This window comes from Rhinolophus ferrumequinum, chromosome 22 (genome assembly GCF_004115265.2).
Source record: "Rhinolophus ferrumequinum isolate MPI-CBG mRhiFer1 chromosome 22, mRhiFer1_v1.p, whole genome shotgun sequence".
Lineage (NCBI taxonomy): Eukaryota > Metazoa > Chordata > Mammalia > Chiroptera > Rhinolophidae > Rhinolophus > Rhinolophus ferrumequinum.
The window spans coordinates 20,756,879-20,764,168 of NC_046305.1; positions in this window are offsets into that span (position 1 = coordinate 20,756,879).

Here is a 7,290-nt window from a genome sequence, read left to right on the forward strand (position 1 = left end):
TAACAGCTCTTTTCATAATTGCTCAAACTTGGAAGCAACCAAGATATCCCTCAATAGTTGGATGGATAAACAAACTGGTACATCCATACAATGGAATATTATTCAGCTATATAAAGAAATGATCTGTCAAGCCATGAAGGGCATGGAAAAACCTTAAATGCATCTACTCAGTGAAAGAAGCCATAATGAAAAGACTACACATTGTACGATTTCAACCATATGTCATTCCGGAAAAGGAAAACTGTGAAGAAAGTAAAAATAGCAGTGGTTGCCAGGGGTTCAGGAATAAGGAGGGAGGGATGAGGAATAGGTGCAGCACAGGGGAATTTTATGGTAGTGAAACTATTCTGTATGAGACTGTAATGGTGGATACATGTCATTACACACTTGTTAAAACCCACGTAACTGTACAACTCAAGGAGTCAACCCTAATGGAAACTATGGACTTTCGTTTCAGTATAATAATGTATCAATATTGGCTCATCGATTGTAACAAAAGTACTACATTAATGCAATATGTTAATAATAGGGAAAACTGTGTGTAGGGTGGGGATGAAGCTGGTGGGGCTGGATTCTGCCGGGGATGGGGGAGGTGGAGGGGAGACAAAGGAGGGTGTGGGGACAGAGCCAGGAGTGCAGTTTCCAGGCTCTCGGCCTCACGTGGAAAGGTGCTGGCTCAGGTAGTAAATGGCCATTAACTGTGATTGGATGGCCATCAGCTGTGGCTAGTTGGCCGTCAGCTGTAACCAGTGAGCCATTGGCCGCTAATATAACTGCTGTGGCTACGCTAGCAGCAAATGGGGGCTAGCAAGAAGATGGTGGCTGAGCTAGCAAGAGCGTATTGTAGTTAGCACGGCGGATTGCAGCTAGCAAGTGGGGTTGGTTGGCAGAAATGTGGATGGCAGGTTGCAGATCGTGTGGCTCCTGATTCCTGTGTCTCTAACCCAGACGCCAGTGAGAATATAGTGGTATAACTCCCCTATTGTCATGCAGGGGACTCTGCTCGCTGGACCAGTTGTCACGCGGGGCGGCCTGCGGGGTATCTGGTCCCGCTCCCCACATAAAAACACAGGACATGGTGAGGCCAAAAAGGAATACCCATGGAGCCATAGGGGAGTCATACCACTATATTCTCACTGGTGGCTGGGTTGGAGACACAGGAAGCAGGAGCCACACTATCCACAGCCTGCTGTCCACTACTCTGCAATCCACAACCCGCACTCCATTGTGCTAACTGCAATTCACGCTTGCCAGCCACCATCTTCTTGCTAGCCCCCATTTTTCTGATAGCGTAGCCACGGCAGTTATATTAGTGGCCAATGTCTCAATGGTTACAACTGATGGCCAACTAGCCACAGCTGATGGCCATCCAATCACAGTTGATGGCCATTTACTACCCGAGCCAGCACCTTTCCATGTGAGGCCAAGAGCCTGGAAACTGCTGTCTGGGGCTCTGTCCCCACACTCCACCCCTACAGGGTCTCACCTCACAAGTTACGCGGCAAGTGTCTTCCACGAGCGGCCCTGTGTGAGGAGCCTGGAGGTGAATGCAATATCCTGGACATAGCCAGGCTCTCTGGGCACAGCCAGGGTTTCTCAGGGCACCACCAGTTCTTCTGGGCACAGCCAGATTTCCTGGGCTTCTTAGGGTACCACCAGCCTCCCCAGGCACAGCCAGGGCTCTCAGGGCACTGCCACTCTGTCTGGGCCTCTCAGGGTACCATGCTGAGGGAACCAGGGAACAACAGCGACTCACAGTCAAGGTGCTTACATATTCTCGATGGCGGCCAGTCAAGATACAAAAGCAAACATCCTCCAGTTCCACTACATGGTGGTACATTTCCAAGCAAACAGTCAAGCAGTCCATTAAATTAGGGATGGAAGGCAATTCCCCATAGTCCATAGTCATTCGCCAGGGCTGTCCTGGGGGTGAGGGACGACCTTGACCTCACCCTCATCTCCCACGGAGGACTCAGCAATCATTTCCTCTTGGAACTAGAAGTCCTGCATCCAGGCTGTCTCAGCAAGCACTTCCCAGCCCACAGGGCCGCAACGACCTTTGCTTTCACTGGCCTTTGCTGGTTGGGGAACTGTCCACGTCTTCCCACACCTCCACGGGGTCCATCTCTCTGGCAGCTGCTCCTCCTGGTCTTCCTGAGACTGAGTGTTCATGCACACAAAATGCTCTACCACCCTAAGGAGAGCTTTAGCCGGCACCGTACCCTGATCACTGCGCCATGTATTACACAGGGAGTCACGTGGGGTCTCAGCTCCCACTCCCCACATAAGAATGCAGAATATGGTGAGGCCAAAAAGGAACACCACGGAGCCATAGATAGGGGAGTCATACCACTATATTCTCGCTGGAGACACAGGAAGCAGGAGCTGCACTATCCAGAGCCTGCCGTCCACTACTCTGCAATCCACAACCCGCACTCCACCATGCTCACTGCAATCTGTGCTTGCCAGCCACTGTCTTCTTGCTAGCCCCCATTTTCTGCTAGCGTAGCCACAGCAGTTATATTAGTGGCCAATGTCTCACTGGTTGCAGCTGACGGCCAACTAGCCACAGCTGATGGCCATCCAATCACAGTTGATGGCCATTTACTACCCTAGTGAGCACCTTTCCATGTGAGGCCGAGAGCCTGGAAACTGCATTCCTGGCTCTGTCCCCACACATCCCTAATTTAATGGACCGCTTGACTGTTTGTTTGGGAACATACCACCATGTGGTGGAACTGGTGGCTGTTTGCTTTTGTGTCTCGACCGGCCACCATCGAGAATATGTAAGCACCTTGACTGTGAGTCGCTGTTGTTCCAGCATGGTACCCTGAGAGGCCCAGACAGAGTGGCAGTGCCCTGAGAACCCTGGCTGAGCCCAGGATGTCTGGCTGTGCCCAGAGAGAGTGGCAGTGCCCTGAGAGGCCCTGGTTGTGGCCGGGGAGACTGGTGGTACCCTAAGAAGTCCAGGAAGTCTGGCTGTGCCCAGAAGGACTGGTGGTGCCCTGAGAAACCCTGGCTGTGCCCAGAGAGCCTGGCTGTGTCCAGGATATTGCATTCACCTCCATGTTCCTCACACAGGGCCCCTAGCGGAAGACGCTTGTCATGTAGATTGTGAGGCGAGACCCTGTAGGGGTGGAGTGTGGGGACAGAGCCAGGAGTACAGTTTCCAGGCTCTCGGCCTCATGTGGAAAGGTGCTGGCTCAGGTAGTAAGTGGCCATCAACTGTGATTGGATGGCCATTAGCTGTGGCTAGTTGGCCGTGAGCTCTAAACAGTGAGCCATTGGCCACTAATATAACTGTAGTGGCTGCGCTAGCAGCAAATGGGGGCTAGCAAGGAGATGGTATCTGGCAAGCACAGATTGCAGTTAGCACGGCGGATTGCAGCTAGCAAGTGAGGTTGGTTGGCAGAGAGAGAAGTGGTCGGCAGGTAGTGGATCTTGTGGCTCCTGCCTCCTGTGTCTCCAACCCAGCCACCAGCGAGACTATAGTGGTATGACTCCCCTATCTATGTCTCCGTGGGTGTTCCTTTTTGGCCTCACCATATCCTGTGTTTTTATGTGGGGAGCGGGACTAGAGACCCCGTAGGCCGCCCCGTGTGACAGAGGGAATATAAGAATTTTCTGTACCTTCCATACAATTTTTCTGTGAATCTCATATTGCTCTAAAAAATAGAGTCTGTTAAGTAAAAAAGACAGCTTACTTTAAAAAAAAGAGGGTTATTGTGAGGATTCGATTATTTTTTATTATTATTATTATTATTATTATTATTATTATTACCTCGATTGCTTCCTTGGAGGTGATCCAGACATTTGTCTGGAAGCAGCCTGAACTTTTGGTGGAAAATTTAGTGTAACCTTGGGCAAATAACATAAACTCTCTGTACCTCCGTTTCTTCCTCAATAAAATGGGATAATAATTGTACCTGCTTCTTAGGTTGTTAAGATGTAATGAATTGATGCACGTAAAAGGTTAAGAGCAGTGCCTGGCTATAATTATGTAGCCACTATTCCTACTGTTTCTATACTATTTCCTAACCTTTAGTAGTGCCCGGAACTCTGCTCTAACACACCACCACCTAATTTTTTGTTTGTTTGTTTTGCTTGCTCCCATTTCAACCAAAGAGGCCTTGTATGGGGCACAGCGCATTCAGATGCTGAATATCCGCTGCAAACAAGTGGACAGAGCTATAAAACTGAAACCTGGACACCTTACCTGCAAGGAGCCATTTAGCATTCAGTGTTGTGACAGCACTTAAGTTATATAGGTCTTACATGCAGTATGAATGATTAAATAGCAGCACTGTCCTGGGGATCCTTCTCCTTTACTACCTAATATGTCTTGGGCTCTTCTTGGGTTATTGTAGCATTTGGACCCTTTCCCTACATGATCTAACTCCCACCTCTCCTCAGATTTACCTGCACTTTACTGCAACGATTTTCAGCCATTTGATCACCTCAGTCAGTGATCATAGCTCTATGGTTGACTTTGAATTTGGAAGGTGTCCTTTCTGGTATATTAACCTCCCTTCATCAAAAAGTTTATAGCTTAACTTCACAGTTTGATATGAATTCTAGATTTCGAATAACTTTTAATCTTTTAGGGGCAGAATTACAAATATTTCACCAAAGTTAATTCCTGTTTCTAAAATGGTGTGTGTGTGTGTGTGTGTGTGTGTGTGTGTGTGTGTGTGTGTATGTGCACGTATGAAAGACATATACTGTTTTGTGTTTCCTTATGAATTCTACAGATATTTAACTAAAATATAAAGACACTGAATATTCTCAAAACAGAGTCACTTTTTATGAGTGCATAAAAGATTGAAGTGTTCAGGTATAACTCTTCTAGAGAAAGGTGGAACTAACAAAGACAGTTTTAACAACAACATGTTTAGATATGATAATTATGAGTAATACTAATGTGTGAAAATTGGGATCAAGTTAATCCAAACTAGAAAAACTAGGGAAAATGCCATTAGTGATTATTCTAAAATGATACCATTAGTGATTATTCTAAAAATAGGCTGAAAACACATATAAAAGTTGTTTACAAATAAACTCTAAATCACAGTTGTTCACTGGTCCTCTTGATTTGTGGATCCTTGGAGTTCTGAAACATAAGTCGTAATCTTTCCAAGTGGCCTCGAGGATGCATTTGGTTTATCAATGTTGATGGTGTGGCAAATCCTCAAAGGATGTGACCCTCTCCCTCTGGATAGTTTATCAATGTTAGTGAATGCTTGACCCTGTTATTGAGTCAATTGACTGGGCTTATTGATTATTCCAGCTTCAAAAGGAACCAATAGGCTTATAAGACAATGTTATTAATGTGCTTTTGGTTTCTTAGAAGAGAGACATTTCACAAAAATGAAATGGGTATACCTTTAATAGTGTAATTCTTTTTGGAGATATTAGACACTTACTCTATCCCAGTACGTGCACACAATAGGCTCTGTGTTGCTATGATAAGGGAAGGAGGACTCTGCAAGGCCAGGTATGATGCCATTCTCTGCATGAAACTTGTCTTTCTGCCTGATTTACCTGCTCCCACTCCACTTCCTACAAAGGTATGAATACCCACCCCATTGCTTTCTTAATTTTTCATTACTATCAGGTTGCTGCCAATTGGTCTCACTGCCCCCAGGCTTAATCCATTCCAATATATCCTCTATGTTGTAGCTGAAATGATCTTTCTGAAATACAAATCTATTCTTATGACTTCTTTAAAATCCTTCAGTGGCTTCTGTTGCTCTTTGATAGAATAAACCTTGAACAGGGCTAACAAGGTGTGACAGGTTCACTCCACTAAACCTCTCCAAACATATCTATCTCTCCCTTCATTTTGGATATTTCTTCCCCCAGTCTGGATAATTTCCTTATACACACGTGCCCATCAGTACTTTTCTGAAAATTCAAGGGACTGTCCTCAGGCACTAGCCATATTTCATGTGCTGATGCGCCACATGTAGCTAGTGGCCTGATGTTCTAGGATGTAAGCAACGTACGTGCAAATAGTTTGATCTGCCTAGGGACCCTGTTGGGTCTTCTTTCAAGATTTTTCAGGCAGGACCAGAGCAGCATTTAGGCTAGCGTCAGTTATTCTCCACTACTGAGGCAAGACTTTTCTGAGCACTCTATGCAATGCATCATGATTCGGAGGTTTTCCAGTCTGGATTATAGGCAAGGCACCATTCTGGTCCTGCCAGTGGTGGAGACTCCAATAGGAGATTTTTATTTTTCTCCCTTGCTCTTTAGTACTGAGCTATCTCTAAATCAGCTGGATCTGTCAGAATGTCCCAGTGTAAGTTGATCCTCAAAACATGTTTGTGGTTGATAAGAAAGATGGTCCTTCCATGAACCGTTTCTGGGAAATGTCGATACTCCCCAGGAAGCAATTCACACATCATTTCCCATTTTCCCCTGCACTAGTGCTAATGGGATTTTTCAAATGCTGACAATATGTGAGAAGCTAATTTTAGGCTTTTCCCTCTTTGTGAGAAACTAGAAATATGAAACAATGAATAGATGATTGAACAATGGTCTGACCTTTCCCCCATTACTTTGTCAATCACAGCATTGCTCTCTGCCCTGGGTTTAATGAGTTGGTTTTCAATGTCCCCATGGAAAATGATCTTCCCCGTTCAGACTCAGATACTCTGAGTCTGCCGTTGCCTTCCCAACCCCGACTGCGCACTTGATCACCTTTTTTCGTCATTTTCTAACCTCTAGGCACGGCTATCTTGCCACCCCAACCACCTCAGTGGCTCTCTAGCACCTCTAAGACCAAGTAGAAAACGCTTCATTCTTGGTTTACGTAACCCACGCGTCAGCTGTAGCTATATTAAGAATGAAATAAACCCTTAAATCCTAGGAAATCCAAGTTCCTCTCCAAGATTTCTGTGTCTCTGAATCTTTTCCACGAGCACTCCTGCTTCCGGGCTCAGGTTTTAGTGGGCAGTGCCCTTGCAGCAGCTCAGATATGCAATTCTGCTTCTTTTTAAGTTCTACATACACTGAGTGAGTCCCCTAGAATTTGGCCATAAAATTAGCTGGCACAGAGCTAATTTTGGGAAGGTTTACATTGCATTAATGCAAATGACTTCACAGTGAACAACAGGCATCCTTTTTTGAAATGCCTTTTAGTTACCACGAATCTTTACGGGCCCTTCATCCCATGTAGACTACAACTGCACGTCATATCCCCGGGTATCCTCCTACCCTCCCTTTTGAGGAGCTCAAACACATTTCCTTTTTCACTCTAGCCACCTCCTAAATTGTTTACCTTAGTCC